Source organism: Spermophilus citellus (genome assembly GCF_964194105.1).
Source record: "Spermophilus citellus genome assembly, chromosome: 5".
Taxonomy (NCBI): Eukaryota; Metazoa; Chordata; class Mammalia; order Rodentia; family Sciuridae; genus Spermophilus; species Spermophilus citellus.
This window is the reverse complement of record NC_138186.1, coordinates 95,424,926-95,445,549: the sequence shown is the minus strand read 5'-3', so window position 1 is coordinate 95,445,549 and position 20,624 is coordinate 95,424,926. Positions and strand designations below refer to the sequence as shown.

The 20,624-nt window shown below is 38.6% G+C and overlaps 1 long non-coding RNA gene across 1 annotated transcript; it reads left to right on the top strand.

The window, feature by feature from the left end:
- Positions 1 to 18,546: 18,546 nt before the first annotated feature.
- On the top strand, positions 18,547 to 20,074 carry LOC308650483. The gene is made up of 4 exons (XR_014022329.1): positions 18,547 to 18,861; positions 19,091 to 19,315; positions 19,416 to 19,494; positions 19,967 to 20,074. It is a non-coding gene; the product is annotated as an uncharacterized lncRNA (long non-coding RNA).
- The last annotated feature ends 550 nt before the right edge of the window (positions 20,075 to 20,624 follow it).

Below are 20,624 nucleotides of genomic sequence, written 5' to 3'. Positions count from 1 at the left end.
AGGGGACCCTAATTCATTGATAGGTGTCCTTATAAGAGTCAATGAAGACACAGACAGGTACAGAATGAGAGGCCTCAGAAGAAACCAAACCTGCTCAAGAACCAAACCCCTGAGACTGAAGTCTCAATCTCAGACTTCAACCCTCCAGATCTGTGAGAAAATAAATCTATCTTGTTCAAGTCACATAGTCTGTGGTACTTTGTTATAGCAGCCCTAGCAAAAAACAAATATAGTACATATTAACTGACTTGCTTTGAGTCTCCCACCCTAATTTTCTTTTGCTGCTGATACTTTTTTTCTTTTCTGTGAATATTTATGTAGCTACATCAGATCCTCCGAGGTATGAATCTGATAATCCTTTCTAAAAAGAGGGGAATAAGATTAATTTGCCAACTAGTACTTAATGAATCTTACTAGGTCCTGAACAACACTACTTCCTTTTGGCTCATATGCCAAATACTACTGACCCTTTCAAGAAAGTTGCCAGAATCAACATCATGCTGGGGAGATGGGAAGCACCTAAGAGTCTGGAGTAAGGACTCTGGAGCTGGCGTTAGTACCAAGGACATAAGGAATTACTTGGAATGTGGGAATGTCTTTTAAGAAAACGGACCAAAGAAAAAATTTAATACAGTCAGGTATGCTTAAATGAGCACTTGAAATATGCCAAGACAGTTATTTCTCTTAATTCTCACCACTATACTATGAGGTGGGTACTAATTATCTCTACCAAAGCAATGAAATATAAGCACTGGTAAATTCTGTAGCTTTTCCAAGGTCACACGGCTAGTAAATGACAAAACCTGCATTGAAAACCAGCAGTCTGACTCCAGAGCTCATGCTGTTGGCTGTTGAACTGTACTACTGATGATACACAAAGAACAGTCAATTCATCTAAACAAACATCGATTGAACAACTACTATGTACCAAACCTTTTCCAGAAGATACTGAAGATACAGTCACATGGTTCTGCCCTCAAAGAGATTTTGATTTTACTAGGCAAGGTCAATAGCAGATTAGAAGATTGTGTGATAGATTAATGGGGGGAGGGGAAGGGTTTAATTTTTAATGGAGAAAATTAGTCTATTTGGGGAAACGTTTCCTAAGGAAATTAACCTCTGATCTGGGTTCTAAGGCAAGAGTTGACATTCAGCATGCAGCTAAAATAGAAAAGGGGGTTTCAGGCAGAGAACACTCTTTACAATCAGTGGGATTGGTCTGCAAATCAATTAAATAATACGGCCCAATAATGCTGGAGACAAAGAGAGAGGTAAGAGACAGGAAAGAAGACATACTGACATTATGTTCCCCAGGGTGTCGTTCTCATTTCACGTTTACCCAATTTTTGTCATAACTTCTCTCTCATTTGGGCAGATGGCATGATTTACCCCACCTAGGGCTACAGCTAATTTCCCTCCCTGGGTGATTGGATTCAACTAATCTTCTTGTTGCCTGACTAGATTCTGCATTTCTTTTGTAATTTTTTTTATGTGACATCAATTCTATAGCTATTTAATTGACACATATGAATGGGTAATTGCTATTCAGCAAGACAGGGTAATCATTTATATACAGAAACTGTGGTAGCAGAAACAAAGGTGTATCCTGCTCCATTTAAGTAGGAGGTAATTAAATTGGGTATTGAAGGATGAGTGGGTATTCCAAGAAAAGGAAATAGTGTCTATAAAGGTACAGAGGCATGAAGCACAACTTGTATGAGAAATAGGAAATAATTTAACTAAAGTATAAAAATATACGTAGGGAAATGCTAAGAGGTGAGTCTGATCAGACAAGCAAATACCCAATAAGGAGGAGTATATATTCCATACTAAAGAGTTTGGATTTTAGTTGGTAAGTAACTAGGAGTCACGGTTAAGTTTTAAGAAGCAGAGTAAGATGATTAGAGTTTCATATTAAAAATTGCCTCTGCCAGCATTGTGGGGGGCAGGGGTGAATTGAAGGCACAAAGATTAGTCAAAAGACTTCTGCAAATGACAAGTTGAAGGACATTTTGGCAACATCTGTCAGCACTAAAAATCTACATACCTTTTGACTCAGCAATTATGCTTGGAAAAATTTATCCCATGGGCATACTTGCAAAAGTATAAAAGGTTACATGCAAGACTATTCACAGCACCTCAATGTTCATCAATAGTACATCCATAAAATGGAATACTTTAAAGCTAGAAAAAAAGCCCATATTGTATATTGATATAAAAGGATCACCAAAGTTATTGCTAGATTTTCAAAAAACAAATTGCAGAACACATGTATCATGTGCTACCATTTACATACAAAGGACAACCACAAGTATTTTACGCTTGTGATAAGCATGCAATACAGGAAAGAACAAAATATGTATAAATATCTCTAAAAGGAAACATGAGAAACTGATAACATTAATTGCCCTCCAGGGAGGTAAATGGGATAGACGAGAGTCAGGAGTTGGAACAGATATTTGACTATAGCTTTTGAATTTGGAACAATCTGACTGTATTACCTATTCCTAAATAAATTAGTTAAATATAAATGTAATTACATGTAAATTTGAGTAATTGTCTTCCTATACCAACTTTACCATGGGGTAACAAAATTGAGATTAGATAAAATTTCTCTTTGTTAAAGTGTTCCATTAAATAAATGAAGAAGAAATAATTGATTTAGAGATCACAAGTTTGCTGTTCCTATTTTTTATTTTCATATTTGGAGGCTTTCTTTCATGGTCCATTTTTTATTTGTTCTTTTTAGTTATACATGACAGTAGAATGTATTTTGACATATTATACATATATGGAGTACAACTTCCCACTCTTCTGGTTGTACATGATGTGGAATTACATTAGTATTGTATTTATATATGAACATAGGAAAGTTTAATCTGTTAATTATTGAACCATATGATTAGCTTATATGTAAGGCCCATAAGTCCACATTGATGTAGCATGAAATTGCTATTGTGCTAACCTAAATAGGCATCATTATTGTATGGAGTTTGGTCCATTGTTTTTTTCCTATCTGGTTTCAGAGGGTGGCCATCCTTGGGAGAGAGAGCCACACTAACCCGTTGGACTCCATTAGCCTTAGGTTCTGAAGACCTATCAGTGAATCACGCCATGCCATCACTGGAACATCTTCAAACTGCCTTATTTAGTTAAGGAAGAAAAGAAAATGTCCCCTATAAGTCATTAATCCCCTCCAGCAAGGTGGATATTTGTTCATGGAGTTGATTTAGCCCTTGGAGTCAAACTCTATCTTGTATATATCATGCTTAATTAATAAAAGAGTTGGCCAAGATTGCTTCATTTTATTAGTACTATTAATGAGTACCCATGTGAGAACAGGAAGCCTAGGTTTCACATTCACATAGAGCACTTCAGTGGTCAGATGCTCTGTTTTCATGAGGGCCCAATAGCAGACGGAGAGCTGCCTGAAGGTGGTGTATCTAATGGCCACCTAAGTAATTTATGAGTTTAAAATCTAAGGGGTGCCAGGCATGGTAGTGCATACCTGCAATCCCATTGACTTGGGAGACTTAAGCAGGAGGATCGCAAGTTTGAGATCAGCTTCAGCAACTTAAAAAAACCTTGCCTTAAAATAAAAAATAAAAAAGACTGGTAGTACATTTCAGTGGTAGAGTGCCCCTAGATTTAATCCATAGTACCAAAAGAAGGAAAGATGAAAAAAAGAAAGAAAGAAGACCAACCTGAGGAACCAACACATCTAGGTAGCAGTCTCTTGTCACAGATTCTAATGTGTGAGTAAGAGTCACTGGACTTATATTTCTGATAGGCTTCACTGGCCCCAGTGTCAGGACCCATATCATGGTATGCTATTTGACCTTTACAGACTATTGTTGGGACTCCTAAATTGAAAAGTGGGCACTTGTCAGATAATCTTGACCAAAGGAGACAAAAGAATATCTGATGTGGTATGTGGTATCTTCAATATCCAAATAGGCTCACTAATTGAGCTTCTTTATGATTTGTGAATGCTTCTTAGAACAGTGATTTTACTTGGCATAATCAAGAATACTCCTCTGATTAGTAGCCCAGATTGCTCCAAAGAACTGCATTTGTGAAGCAGGTCCCTGAATGTTATCACAGTTGAAAGCCCAAGCTGTCTTTGTCATAGTGTCATATGCCTTTGTCATAGTGTCATAGTGTCTAATCATAGTGTCTAATCATAGTGTCATAGGGCCTAATCAACTTGTCTCTTAGCAAGCCAGCAATGAAGATATTGTGTTAGTCAGATTTCTGCATCTGTGACAAAATTCCTAAAGATATCATCTTAAGAGGAGGAAAGATTTACTTCGGCTCATGGCTTCACAGGGTTCAGTCCGTGGTTGCCTGGATCTATTGTTTGGGGGCCTGTGGTGCAACAAAACATCATGATTAGGAGTATATGGTGGAAGAGCTGCTCACCTCATGGGGAGGGAAGTAAAAAGGGAGGAGAGGTAGGGGTCCCGGTATCCCCTTTTAGAGCACACCCACAGTGATCTAACTTCTTTCTACCAGGCCCCACCTCCTAAATGTGTCACTACCTCCCAATAGCTCTATCAGCTAGGGACAAGACTTTAACATATGGCCTTTGGGGGACACTCAAGACCCAAATCATAACAGATGACATCAATACAGTAGACAAAATGTATGTCTGGAGATGACTGAACTTATCACTGATCTGTCCGTTAGTAGTATTTTGCAAGGGAATCAATGTAACCCTGTGGAACAACAGTGAAATTATATTGTCAGTCATCTCATATGAACACAAAATGGTTCTAACTTTTAACCTACAAAGAAATTGCAAAGAAAGTCTCAACCAGATTAATAAAAGCATGTTAGTGTCCTGTGTGGGGTACCACTGCTAAAGTAATAGCAAGGATGTTGGGTACAAGAGCCAAAGGAGGTACCTAAGCACCTATTCTTCAATATTGTATTGTCAGCCAACAATATCCTGAGGCCTTTTTTACAGTCCAGATTAGACTGTTACACTGCAACAGCAAATGCATAATACTCCTACCTTCAGGTTCTGTATCAACAGTATTGTGTCCTTTTCTCCACCTTTTGTTAAATAATCTACAAGGGATTGAATAATTTAGATGGTGGGTAGGAATGGACATACCTCACTCTATGTTTAAATCCTTTGTTATGAGGGGTTTGTCTTCTTTTTTCTCTCTTTTCCCCACATTTTTATTGGTGCATTATGTTGTACATAGTGATGGGACTTATTACATATTCGTACATGCACACAATATGATCATGTAATTTAGCCAGTATCACTCCCTTGTACTTTCTCCCAGTATATCTTCTTAAGTGACAGGATTCTAAAGCTTTTCAATCTCATGAATCTCCCACTCCCACCCCAGTACTGGGAACCAAACCCAGGGCTTCAAACATGCTAGGCAAGCACTCTACCATGGAGCCATGCCCCGAGTCCAAGTTCTTTTTGTTGTTTGTTTTTATGACTTAGATTATGTTCTTAGCCTCTATTTGCAAGGACCTCTCTCTGCTTTAGAGCATTGGCTAAAATCTTCTGAAAGGATCCCATCAATTTTCATTTTATCTCTTCTCCACTACAACAACCTAGGTCATACTGTTGTATGGGTCAGCTTATTTTCTCTTTCTTCCCTTTGTCATCAAAGGAATTCCCCTTTTTGGTGTTTTGGGCGTTGCTTCCCATTGTTGGGTAACCATACAGCCTAAATTGTTGTAAATCTTTGAAACCATTTTGGTTTTATCACAAAGCAGCACATTTCAGTGGAGCTTCTCCATTGCTCCCCCCATGGTCATTTCAGAGAACAATAGTAGAGACAATAGGGTATTTCACTGAGGAGGGCCCTGTCATGTGAAGGCCTCCACTATGTCCTCCACATTTCTGGGGGCAGGGTCACATAGTCAGGTATATGTGGCTTTTTTCTGAGGAGCAATTATGATTTTATGAATGGATTTCCAGGGAGTCGTAGTCTTAGGGAAGTCTCCCAAAGCTGGAAATACCATTCCAAATGCTTTTTGCTACCTAGCTCAAGAGAGATCACTACTCATCTCTGTCTCTGTCTTGTTGGATGTTGTGATGCTATATAACGGGCATATATATGTATTACATATGTATATATGTATGTAGTGTACATATATCATATATACACACATATACATAAAATAAACATATTTTTTGGTCTTTCTCCCCATTTCCTGGCATACTAATAAAACCTTTGGACTATCTGAAGTGATAATATTTTTTTGTATGTTAATGAATTGAATGATGGCTGGTAGCCCATATATAGCTTCAAGGTGATAATCCTTGAAGACAGAATTGTGAGTTTAAAGCCAGCCTCAGCAACTTAGTGAGGCCCTATCTCAAAATAAAAAAAATTTTAAAAAGGGCTAGGGATGTGGCTCAGTAGTTGAGCACCCCTGGGTTCAATACACACACACACACACACACACACACACATATATGTGTGTATACATATATAATATGTATGTATATATAGCTTCAAACTATGTGTGTGTATGTGTGTGTGTGTATCTTCAAGGTGAAAGGTGGTCACCAAAAAGAGCAAGGCATGATTCTAGGATTAAGACTTTCAGTCCCATCCCCAGCCTCCTTAGAGGGAAGAGGAGTTGAAGATTAAGTTGATCACCAATGACCAGTGATTTAATCCATCATGTATGTAATGATGCCTCCATAGAAACTAAAAAGGACAGTTCAAAGGCTTCTGAACATCTGAATATATGGAGATCTCTGGAGGGTGATGCACTCACCCAGGGAGGGCATGGAAACTCTGAAACCTTTTTTCCAATATCTCTACCCATGCATTTTCTTCACCTGTATACTTTACAATAATATTCTTTATAATAAAGTGGTAAATGTGTCTTTCTGAGTTCTGTGAGCCACTTGAGCAAATTAATCCAACCCAAAGAGGGGTTGTGAGAATCTGAATTTATACTGGTAGGTCAGAAGCACAGTAAAAAAAAATGGGGAGCTTGCAACCGATATTTAAAGTAAGGGAGGGTAGTCTTGGGGAGTAAACCCTCATCCTGTGAGATCTGAAATTGTCTCCATGTTCATTAGGAGACATCCAGCTGGTTTCTGCCATAGAACTGCTTGCTTACTGGTGAGGGAAAATCTCCATACCTTTTGAGGTACAGAAGTGTTCTGTGTTTATTGTGGCATGAGAATAAAAGAAAAAACAGGCTATTCATGTTTTTCCAACAGACGTCCTGTTCAAAAATGTACTGTAGCAGGAGGTTGATGGTGAAATATTTGGGCCTTGCAATGTCTGTCCCCTCATCAAATAGGCAACCACCCAAGCCACACGGGACTTTCCTGGCCTCTGCCCATTGTTTCAGTTTTCGTATTTCATTCTCAGAGAAGGATCTCATTTCAACAGTTTCATTTCCATAAACACCACCCATAATTTTGTGAGAATGAAAACAGATTTTATTTCAGTCTTATAAGCAATCAGACCAAGTGAACCTTCCTGCACAGGAACCTTTGATTTCCCTTCAGGCATAGTCTATGATCACTGGGACACAGTGGAAGTTGGCAGATAGCATGGGAGTGCAAAATTATTTTAAGAGCCAAGTCATCATTTTCTTGTATTTTTTCAGGACCAACCTCTTATATTCCTACTCTCATCCATTGCACTAGTTTATCCTCATTTACCAGAAGATTGTCTACATTCTATTTCCCCCAATGCAACCAGAGGGACACCATCACCTCAATGAGCCTGACACTCTCTCAAGGAGCTTTCCCCAACCTGGGATGACTGAATTGCCATTATGGACCCTGAATATTTTCCATGCCATGTTGACATTTTTTATTGCATCAAACTGTTAAGCAAATGACACCTGTTGCCTACCACCAGGAGCAGAAGACTCAATATGTCACCTGCTACATGGTTTATAAGGGTCAGGCCACCCAGAAAGAGCTAACTCACACAAGCACCGGATAGAACAATGCTTTACTCACATAGAGAACAGAGAGAGTAAGATCTGCTTCAACAGTATGAGTCCCTAATGACCAGCAGATCTTGTCTTGCAGCAGACATAAAGTGATAGTCTTTATATGTCTTTGGTAGTAGCCAAAAGAACCCCTTTTTTAGCATTTGACAAAGTACAGCATCCCTTTATGTTCAAAACTCTAGAAAAACTAGGGATAACAGGAACATACCTCAACATTGTAAAAGCAATCTATGCTAAGCCTCAGGCTAGCATCATTCTGAATGGAGGAAAATTGAAGGCATTCCCTCTAAAATCTGGAACAAGACAGGGATGCCCTCTCTCACCACTTCTGTTCAACATAGTTCTCGAAACACTGGCCAGAGCAATTAGACAGATGAAAGAAATTAAAGGCATAAAAATAGGAAAAGAAGAACTTAAATTATCACTATTTGCAGATGACATGATTCTATACCTAGCAGACCCAAAAGGGTCTACAAAGAAACTATTAGAGCTAATAAATGAATTTAGCAAAGTGGCAGGATATAAAATCAACACGCATAAATCAAAGGCATTCCTGTATATCAGTGACAAATCCTCTGAAATGGAAATGAGGAAAAATACTCCATTCACAATATCCTCAAAAAAAAATAAAATACTTGGGAATCAACCTAACAAAAGAGGTGAAAGACTTATACAATGAAAACTACAGAACCCTAAAGAGAGAAATTGAAGAAGATCTTAGAAGATGGAAAAATATACCCTGTTCATGGATAGGCAGAACTAACATCATCAAAATGGCGATATTACCAAAAGTTCTCTATAGGTTTAATGCAATGCCAATCAAAATCCCAACGGCATTTCTTGTAGAAATAGAGAAAGCAATCATGAAATTCATATGGAAAAATAAAAGACCCAGAATAGCAAAAACAATTCTAAGCAGGAAGTGTGAATCAGGCGGTATAGCGATACCAGACTTCAAACTATACTACAGAGCAATAGTAACAAAAACAGCATGGTACTGGTACCAAAACAGGCGGGTGGACCAATGGTACAGAATAGAGGACACAGAAACCAATCCACAAAACTACAACTATCTTATATTTGATAAAGGGGCTAAAAGCATGCAATGGAGGAAGGATAGCATCTTCAACAAATGGTGCTGGGAAAACTGGAAATCCATATGCAACAAAATGAAACTGAATCCCTTTCTCTCGCCATGCACAAAAGTTAACTCAAAATGGATCAAGGAGCTTGATATCAAATCAGAGACACAGCGTCTGATAGAAGAAAAACTTGGCTACGATCTACATACTGTGGGGTCGGGCTCCAAATTCCTCAATAGGACACCCATAGCACAAGAGTTAATAACTAGAATCAACAAATGGGACTTACTCAAACTAAAAAGTTTTTTCTCAGCAAAAGAAACAATAAGAGAGGTAGATAGAGAGCCTACATCCTGGGAACAAATCTTTACTCCTCACACTTCAGATAGAGCCCTAATATCCAGAGTATACAAAGAGCTCAAAAAATTAGACAATAACAAATAACCCAATCAACAAATGGGCCAAGGACCTGAACAGACACTTCTCAGAGGAGGACATACAATCAATCAACAAGTACATGAAAAAATGCTCACCATCTCTAGCAGTCAGAGAAATGCAAATCAAAACCACCCTAAGATACCATCTCACTCCAGTAAGATTGGCAGCCATTAGGAAGTCAAACAACAACAAGTGCTGGCGAGGATGTGGGGAAAAGGGTACACTTGTTCATTGTTGGTGGGACTGCAAATTGGTGCAACCAATTTGGAAAGCAGTATGGAGATTTCTTGGAAAGCTGGGAATGGAACCACCATTTGACCCAGCTATTCCCCTTCTCGGTCTATTCCCTAAAGACCTAAAAAGAGCATGCTACAGGGACACTGCTACATCGATGTTCATAGCAGCACAATTCACAATAGCAAGACTGTGGAACCAACCTAGATGCCCTTCAATAGATGAATGGATAAAAAAATGTGGCATTTATACACAATGGAGTATTACTCTGCATTAAAAAATGACAAAATCATAGAATTTGGAGGGAAATGGATGGCATTAGAGCATATTATGCTAAGTGAAGCTAGCCAATCCCTAAAAAACAAATGCCAAATGTCTTCTTTGATATAAGGAGAGTAAGAACAGAGTAGGGATGAAGAGCATGAGAAGAAGATTAACATTAAACAGGGATGAGAGGTGGGAGGGAAAAGGAGAGAGAAGGGAAATTGCATGGAAATGGAAGGAGACCCTCAGGGTTATACAAAATTACATACAAGAGGAAGTGAGGGGAAAAGGAAAAATAATACAAGGGGGAGAAATGAATTACAGTAGAGGGGGTAGAGAGAGAAGAGGGGAGGGGAGGGGAGGGGAGGGGAGGGGAGGGGGGATAGTAGAGGATAGAAAAGGCAGCTGAATACAACAGACACTAGTATGGCAATATGTAAATCAATGGAAGTGTAACTGATGTGATTCTGCAATCTGTATATGGGGTAAAAATGGGAGTTCATAACCCACTTGAATCAATCTGTGAAATATGGTATATTAAGAACTATGTAATGTTTTGAACAACCAACAATAAAATATTATAAAAAAAAAAGAACTATGTAATGTTTTGAACAACCAAAAATAAAAAAAATTTAAAAAGAACCCCTTTTTTTCCCAACAGCATCAGATATAATAGTAGAGTTGACCAGGTATCATAGATGTGCATTCTTTAAGCAAAACAAAGAAGTACACACCAAGCCTGGAACAGAGAAAGTGATTCCAAAACATGGCATTATGCCCAATACAGGCTGTAAGGATATCTTATCTGCATGTAAGAAAATGTTCCAGGCCCAAGCAAAGCATTCTTCTATGCAACCATGCAAGGGTGGAAGGTCTGCACGTGACCTCCTTTATCAACACCTGCTTTTTCTTTTAATAGACAAAACAGATGAAGTGTTCAAAGTGTTCCTAAGTTGCTTAGAACCTCACTAAATTGCTGAGGCTCACTTTTAACTTGTGATCCTCCTGCATCAACCTCCAGAGTCATTGGGATTACAGATGTATGCCACCATGCCTTGCTCCCTATTTGTATTCTGGAAAGGATCACCTCTTGTCTTCTCAAGGATTTGGCCCCTGTGACTTTGGGCTTTTTCCCTCATCATAAATCTTCTCCTTCAATGAAATTATCCCCATGCTTTAGTAACTCCCATATTATAAAAGCAGTCCCTTGACCTTACATTCCTCTCTAGCTACTAATCCATATCTGCATTTTCACTTCGATCTTTTTCAAGAGGATATCCATCATTTCCATCCCAGTGAAACTATGTTTATAAGGTCACCAGAGATCTTCATATTGCCAAACCTAATGATCATCTCTGTTATCTTGCTAGGCAAGTGCTTTACCGCTGAGCTACGCCCATGCCAATCAGTCTGTCTTATCTGTCTTGCTTGCTTGCTAGCTTGCTAGCTTGCTTGCTTGCTTGCTTGCTTGCTTGCTTGCTTGCTTTGGTTCATTCTTTCTTTCTTATTATTTAGACAGGATCTAGATAAATTGGGCAGGCTGGTCTTGGTCTTGCAATCCTCCTGCCTCTGCTTCCTGAGTCACTGAGATTATAGGCATGTGCCACCATGCCCAGTTCAACTGACTTATTTCTCCCTGAAATTGTTTACTTTGTTTCTGAGAAATCAAATTCTCCAGTTTTCCTCCACATGGGATCTCCTATGCTGCTATGCTGGATTTTTTACTTCCTGAAACCTAAAGTTTGGAGTTTTCTAGTGCTCTTCCCTGGGCTTTCTCCTCTTCTCTATTTATACTCTTTCCCTGATGATCTCACTTGGGTCATGCTTTAAATTCCTTACTTATGCCAGAGACACTCTAGCCCTGACCTCTGCTCTGAACTTCAGACTCATGCATCTGTTTCCCTAATGTTTCCACATATATGAAATATTTTCCCTAATTGAGTCCTTTAACTTTATTATTTTTTGGAGTATTCAAATGATTTTCAGTTGTCTATCTTGTATCAAACCTAAAGTTTACTGACCAGTTCAGACACTGGGGTTGGGGGGCATTGAGGGTGGAGTGTTGTTATACAAACTAAGAGATAGAATTATTGAATTTTGCAAAGTTATTTTCTCTGCTTTGAAATAAAATAATAATACTTACAAACAAGCACAGTGGCTCATGCCTATAATCCCAGCAACTCCAGAGGCTGAGGCAGGAGGATTACAAGTTTGAGACCAGCCTCAGCAACTTAGTGAGGACCTATCTCAAAAAAATAAAAAAGGTCTGGGGATGTAGCTCAGTGGTAAAGGTCCCTGGGTTAAATTCCCAATACAAGAAAAAAGAAGAAAGAAAGAAAGAGAGAGAGAGAGAGAGAGAGAGAGAGAGAGAGAGAGAGAGAGAGAGAATAATAACACAATACTTTAGTTGGTATATGTATTTCTCAGGTGATTTAACCAAAAATTGTAACAGTGTTCTTTTTTCCTATGTTATGGGTACTGTGTTCTCAAAAGTTATCTCTTGCAAGATATCAGCATACACTGTACCACTAATTCTAGGCCACTGCTATTGGCCCTTTTTCTTTTTCTCTCCATGCTCATCTGTTCACATGGTTTCAGTCATCCTCCGTAAATTAGTGTTAGCCAAATAGTAATACTCTATCCCTGTTTTTTTCTCTTCGAGTTCAGTTTCACATTTCTAATGACCCACTGGACAAATATAACCAAATATTCTATCCAAAATTTAACACAACCAAAATTCAATCAATTTATTTTCCTTGCTTCCAAACCAGTAACTCTTGGCTTCCTTCTTCCTGTCAACATAGCTGCCGTTCTCTTGGCTGCCCAGGCGCCCCTCCACTTCCCCTCTTCATGAACAGTTCATCATCACAACCTATTATTTCTTCCTTTAACACAGCTATATCATACCCTAGTGACATAAACGAGTTTGGGGTCAGAAAGACTTCAGACTATTAGTTCACTAGGATCTCTGTGCCTCACTTTCCGGATTTCTAATATAAGGTGCAAGCAATATTTTGGATCTTAAATGTCTCCCAGAGACCCATGTATTAAAGGGTTGGCCCTCAGATTGGCAGTATTGAGAGATAGTGGCAACTTTAGGAGGTATAGCCTAATGGGAGGCATTTACATCACTGGAGGTGTGTCCCTGAAGGGGATGTGGAACCCTGGTCCCTTCCTCTTCCTCTTTTGTTTCCTGGTCATGAGGTGATCGATTTGATTCTGCCACACACTTCCTCCATGATGTGTTGCTTTGCCACAGGCCCAAAGCAACAAGGCCAACCAATTACAGATAGAAACTTCAAAAACTGTAAACCAAAGTAAATCTTTTATCTTTGTAAATTGATTATCTAAAGTATTTTGTTACAGAATATATATCAATGACTCTCAGTATTATAATAATTAGAATGCACAAATTTACAAAAAGAAAAGAAAAACCCAGGCAGGGTGGCAACATGCCTATAATCCCAGCAACCCGGGAGCCTCAGGCAGGGGATCTCAAGTTTGAGGTCAGCCTCAGCAACTTAGCAAGGCCCTAAGCAACTTAATGAGACTCTGTCTCAAAATAAAAAATAGAAATAAAAAGGTGGGACTAAGAATGTAGCTCAGTTGGTAAAGTGTCCCTGGGTTCAATCCCTAATACCAAAAAAAAATAATAATAAAATAAAAAACAAAAAGGGCTTGGGATATATCTCAGTGGTAAAGTCCCCTTGGATTCAATCTCCACTATAGATGATGATGATGGTGATGATGATGATGATGATGATGATGATGATGATTTGTTATGGTAATAGAAAGCTATCTAACACAAGTTTAAAAATACATACTAAATTTTTTCTGAAAATTACATGACTTAATAATACATGTAAGAATCTGACATCATGTAACAAGTTCTTACCATGGTTGTTTTCTTACCCTGCCTTCCATTTCCAAGTGATGCCCTTCACAATATCTCATCTAAATAATTGCACTGATTTCTAAACTCTGTCAAAAGTTGAGCAAACACTTATTACTGAACTATAAACTCCTCTGGGAACATCAAGGAGTTTTCTGAATTCCTATTAGGTTTGTCTGAAGCACGAAACTTGTACCAAGAACTCAATGAACATTTCTTCAAAAAAGTGATAAAAATGATGATCTTGTCTGGAAGTTTGTTAAAGGAAATTAGATTTTATTTTCAGTATCATGAATTCTTCAAAAACACTTGATTTCAGTATTTATGTGGTCTTTATTAAATCATTTAAAATATTTGGTAGCAGTTTGATTGAATATTTTAAGTATGGGGGCAGTGACTGATGGCTACATCCGTGGGTTCATCTTTTGGTTTCGTGATGTGATAAACATCTTGAAAGGGTTGTGTATTGACTTCACAGGCATTGCCCATGTTCACCGGAGGGCATTTTCAATAATCAAGCTCTGAATTAATTTCATTTTGCATTTCCTGTTAAAGTTCTTAGTTTGTGAGTCAAAAATAATATAGAAGGATTTTGTTTTGTTTTGTTTTTTTCCCAAGACTAGGAAGTGTTGTGTATGCAGTATCTCACCCCAAGCAGTGGTTCTCAAACTTCTGTATGTGTTTGAGTCATTCTATACCTGTGCCAATATAGTAGCCATTATAATTAAGTATTTAAAATATAGGTAGTTCAAATTGAAATATTATAAGTGTAAAATACACATTAGATTTCAAAGACTGTACAAAATAAAAGTCTCAATGATTTTTATATTGCTATGTTGAAATGAAAATATTTTGGTTATATTGGGTTAAATGAAATATATTTTAGGCTGGGGCTGTGGCTCAGTGTGGAGCACTTGCCTAGCACATGTGATGCACTGGGTTTGATTCTCAGCACTACATAATTGATAAATAAATAAATGTTAAAAAAAGAAATATATTAGTAGAGGTACTTTCATCTGATTCATTTACTTTAAAAATATGGCTGCTAGCACATTTAAAAATACATATGCAACTTGCATTTGTGATTCATGTTATATTTCTATTGGACAACTTTAGCCCTGATGCTTGTTTAAAATGTTGATACATGGGTGGAGATGGTGTCATACACCTGTAATCCCAGCTGATCAGGAGACTGAGGCAGGAGGATCACAAGTTCAAGTACAGCTTCCGAAATTCAGTGAAACTGTCTCAAAATAAAAAATTAAAAGGGCTGGAACTGTAGCTCAATGGTAAAACACCCTTGGGTCCAATCCCCAGTACTGAAAAATAAAATATTGATTCTTGAGTCCCAGAAAGATTCTGCTTTGGTTGGAACCCCAAAATCTCATAATCTTTTAAGTTTATGGGGTTTAAACTGGTAAATTAGGGTAGGGAATCATTGTTTTATACACTTTTTAACCTAAAAAATTATTTATGCATTTTCATTTGTACCTCAACTTGGTGTATTTGCATTTTTTTAAATTTTATTTATTCAAATTTTTTATATATGGCAGCAGATGCAATTCATTTCATATTATACAAATAGAGCACAATTTTTCATGTCTCTGATTGTACACAAAGTACAGTCACACAATTGGTGTTTTCATACATATACTTAGGGTAATGATGTCTGTCTTATTCCACTGTCTTTCCTACCCCCATCTACCCTCGCTTCCCCTCTCTCACCTTTGCCCTATTTAAAGTTCGTCTATTCCTCCCATATTGCGCCCCCATTCCCATTATGAATCAGCATCCTTATATCAGAGAGAACATTTGGCATTCAGTTTTGGGAGATTGGCTTATTTCATTTAGCATTATATTCTCCAACTTTATCCATTTACCTGTAAATGCCATGATTTTATTCTCTTTTAATGCTGAGTAATAGTTCATTGCGTATATATGCCACATTTCCTTTATCCATTCATCGACTGAAGGGTATCTAGGTTGGTTCCACAATTTAGGTATTGTGAATTTAGCTCCAATAAACATTGATATGGCTGTGACCCTGTAATATACTGTTTTGAAGTCCTTTGGGCATAGACTGAGAGGGATAGCTGGGTCAAATGGTGGTTCCTTTCCCAGTTTTCCAAGGAATCTCCTATACTGCTTTCCACATTGGCTGCACCAATTTGCAGCCCTACCAGCAATGTATGATTGTGCCTTTTTTCCCCACATCCTCACCAACACTTATTAGGCGCAAATCTCCATCATGTCGTATTAGGCCCACCTTCCTTAATAAAACTCCTATAGAGCAAGAATTAAAATCAAGAATCAATAAATGGGATGGATTCAAACTAAAAAGCTACTCAACAAAAGAAACAATCAGTGAAGTGAATAGAGAGCCTACAGAATGAGAGCAAATTTTTACCACACCCACATCAGGTAGAGCATTAATCTCTAAGCTATATAAAGAACTCAAAAATCTTAACACCAAAAAAAAAAAATCAATAAATGTTTCATTCAAGTTGACCAGATGTTGGTGATAGGCTTCAACACAGCCATGATTGAAAGATAACAAATCCAATATTGATTCTCAATATCAATTTTGTTATAATTGCCAGCCATTATAGTTATGCTGGTGTTTTTAATTCACAAAACACTTTAAAATATAATCACAACATATAGACTTTTTATATAAATAAAGGTAAGGCAATTAAGCAAGTATCTATCACCAATTTAAGTATGCTTAATCTTTGATCCCTACAAAGTAATCTTGCAGGTATGTTGTCACAAGTTCTATATATTTATAATTCATTCACCTGCGTGCTGTTTGAAATTTTGAATGATTGAAATTGATGAAATAAGTTATGCTATATCCAACTACATATTATGCAGGCTATAAAGAAAAATAAGGTATTCTATATATACTGATAGAGAAAGATATATGTGATGTTTACAAGAAGAAAAAGCAAGTTGCAGAAGAGTATATAGATCCCCCTTGTATGTGAAAAAATATGTACATATAGTTATACATTATGGTTACAACTGGTATATAGAACTGGGAAAAATATTCCCATGGATGTGGAAAGGAGATCTTACTTTGCTTTTATATCTTTCTGTGCTGTTTTAGTAAAAAAAACAAAACAAAACAAAACAAAACAAAACTGTGAACAATATGCAAACTTACATTGTACATTGCAAATAATATACAAACACAATATAAAGCCCAGCCAAGTAAATACTTCATCATTTAGGTTCCAGTTAGGGAAATTTGCTTTTTACTATTACCTTTTAATCTGAAGTTTGCCTTTCATTCTAGCTTTCTGAATAACCATCAAATATATTAATTTAATCATTAACCAGTAATCACCGAAAACCTATTTCACACTGGTCACTGTTCTAAACCAGAAAACTGAACTGCAGTGCACAAACCAGATGTGCTCCTCACACCACTCTAAAAGAGGAAACCGACCATAAACAAATGCACACCTTAAGAGTTTTAACCAGTAAGAAGTGCTATGAAATAAAGACCTGAATATCTTCCTAGGGTTTGGGGGGTTTTGTTTGTTTTTGTTTTGTTTTGCCGTTTTGTTTGCGGAGCTGGGAATCCAATCCAGGGCCTCATGCCCCATGCTCCCAAGCTGGTCTGTAACTCCTGGTCAGAAGGAATCATCCTTTCTCGAATGTTCAAATGTTGTACATGCACACACACATATTCACTCATACATGCTAATTATGGGAAGCATTGCTTTAGAACTTTTGTCGTTTGTGTTAAGTATTCAGGATACTTCTCAAATTAACCTTGCTCCTCAACTCCTTATGACTAATTTGGTATAAGAAACTAAAAAATAGCAAAGCAATTTAGTTGTGTGACCTTGGACAAATTACTTAGCTGCTTTCGGTCTCAGTTTCCTCTATATAAAATAGAGTATTTAAGCTGAGGTTTGCTGTCTCAGCAAGCCTTCTAGGGACTGGTTACAGTATAACAGCAGCACAGGCAAACTGGAGTGGGATGAGTCTAGATAAGGGTGGGCGCTCGCGCCAGCGTTGCGACTCAGCTGTGTCGCGTGCCGCGCGACTGGGCGGCCCTCAGGAGAGGCGCGGCTTTCTCGCTGTGGATGGGAGGACTAACGCGGCGCCTTCAGTGTTTTCACCGAGCATTTCTCCCCTTTCTGAGAGTGTGGTAGCCAGTGCTCGCCAGCTCCTTCAGCGACCGCCGCTGGGTGCCAACTTTCGCACGGCGCCCCCTAGCCAGCTCGGATTCTCCAGTTGGTGCTAAAGTGAAGCTGATCTACGCTGTAAAACTGAAGTTCACTCCCGGACCCAATCTGTCCAGGTCGAACTTGGCGCGAGGCAAGCGATGGCCTCGCCTCCAACTGCGGCTCGTAGTTTGAATTCTGGCGCCACTCCCGCGCCACGTAGGGCCGAGTCGCCCGCCAGACTCTGAAGCGACGGACCACTGCGCGCCTACGGATGCGCGCCAGGAGACGTACGGGCACGCGGCGGTGGGCGGTGCGCGCACCACGCCCAGGAACGGCCCCCGGAAAAAAAGAGCCGCCGCGCGCGCTCCCGCTCGTTCGCCTCCGGAAGAGGCCACGCCCCCATTCATCTCCCACATCCAATAGGTGCGGGAGGGAGGGGCGGCCTCGGTCTGATTCAGGAGAGATTATATAAGGAGCTGCGCGGGAGCTGCCTCCTTCTTTTTCTGGGAGACGGCGGACCTGCTGTTTGGTATGTGTGAGAATGGGTGTCACACGCCAGTACCGAGGCTCCGTGTGTAGTTGGGACTGGCGTACTTTGAAGCGATCTCGGAGCCTTGATCCTAGAGTGCTAGTTGTTGGAAGTTTGCACATGCGGAACGCGCCGCCGGGTCGTCACGTGCCTTGATAGAGTCGGGGAGACAACAGACTGAAGGGCCTATGGAGCCACGAGCGGAGGTTTTCTGGCTTAGGCCCAGGGCAGGCCTGAGCCTGAGCGTCGGCGGGAAAGTCACCTGAGGATTTACACAAGGTACAAAAGTGTATTTATGTTTACTGTGTAAACGTATAAGGGATGATGAGGTTAATTTAAGAACAAGGGGTGCGGGCTGGGAATATACCTTACTTGGTACAGGGCTTCCCTCGCTTGCGCAAGAAAGGCCCTAGCTAGGTTCAATCCCCAGCACCACACACACACACAAAAAAAAAAAAAGAATCAAGGGGCACTTATTAACATGGCGAATGCTTTTTACTTTCCCCAGATTATTTCAACATGAACGGCCCCAGCTCTTTACGGACCTTGGTGCTGCTTGAAACCCAGGCGGCGCTGTATGCAGTACGATTTAACGGGTGGGAGAGAATTAATGCAGGAAAAAAAACTTAAACATGACATTCTGAGAATGTTTGATTGCAAGCATCCATCCCCCGCAGTAATGATGTCGCTAGCTTTCAGTGGTCTATCGGAGCGGCTACATGGACATAAAAAGGTAAGGGTTACTGTGCTTATTTTTTAAACCGAAGCTGACGTTTTTTATTTACTGTAATAGAAAATGGTGTGTAACCATATAAAAATTTTTTTTTTGGTAGATGCATAAGAAAATCCCAAAACATGTCACGGAATGTTTAGCAGAGAATTACTTGCTTAAAACCTGACAGTCAACGCTTGGTATGTATTCGGCCTAGTATTTTATAGATAATATATGTATGATTGGTCAAATCATTGATGAAACCTATCCCGAAGCTGATTACCTGAAGAAAATCATGTACGGATTCGGCTTCTGAGATGAAGACCAATAGCTGTAGATGAAATGTGTTAATTTTTTGTTCCATTCATTCACCTTAAATCAGATATATTTGTTTTTCTGCCAACAGTGATTGTGACTGTGTGCCCACTCAGGCCAGTTTGCTGTAAAGTTCATAGGATAGAACAATTTCTGTAAGTGCAGACTTTTTTCTTTAACAATATTGTGTCCTTGGTCTTATCTATGATGATCCTATCCCGAAACTGAACTCCTGTTGAAAAAAACTTAATTACGGATCTGGCTTCTGAGATAAACCATTGAGGACAAAGTTTTTTAATAGTATTAAATAAGCTTTTAATGTTGATCATCTTGTAATTTTTGTTTTTCCTTTTCTAGGACTAGTACCACAAAGTCTCCTTTTTCTACTATGAAAACCTGGTGATAAGAATAATCCAGAAAAAGCAGACATGAAGAGAAAACATACAGTTTGGGATTCTATTTTTTTTTTTTAACCATAGCTAAACCATGAACTAATGGGTTTTTAACAGAAAGGTCTTATCTTTGCATAATTAGCCTTGTCAAATTATTGCTCAGTGTTTTGCCATTAATCACCTCTTTTGAATTTAAGATACATAATTGTAATTAAAACTGAGTCAAAGTTGACACTGCCTTATAATTTAGTTTCTAAACTATAATTTAGTTAGATGTCTGGTTATTGATCACAATAACTGCTTAATATAACAATAAAGTTTTTTATTAACCCATTTGAGTCCCAAGTTTTCAATTCTGAAACTATTCCCATGAAATTATTGACACTGGCATGTTAAAATAGTTGGGAAATCTTAAAACAAAAGTTTATATATATTGCTATTCTATAAGTTTTCATCCCTGAGAAATGACAAAATGGCTAGACCATATCTTAAGGAACAGTACCTGATAATTACGATGTAATGGTTATCAATCTTTCCCTATCCTGTCCAGCACCCTATTCTTAGTCACTGCATATGAGATAATAAATACTAGTCTCTAATTGGCATATTTCACTTAACATACT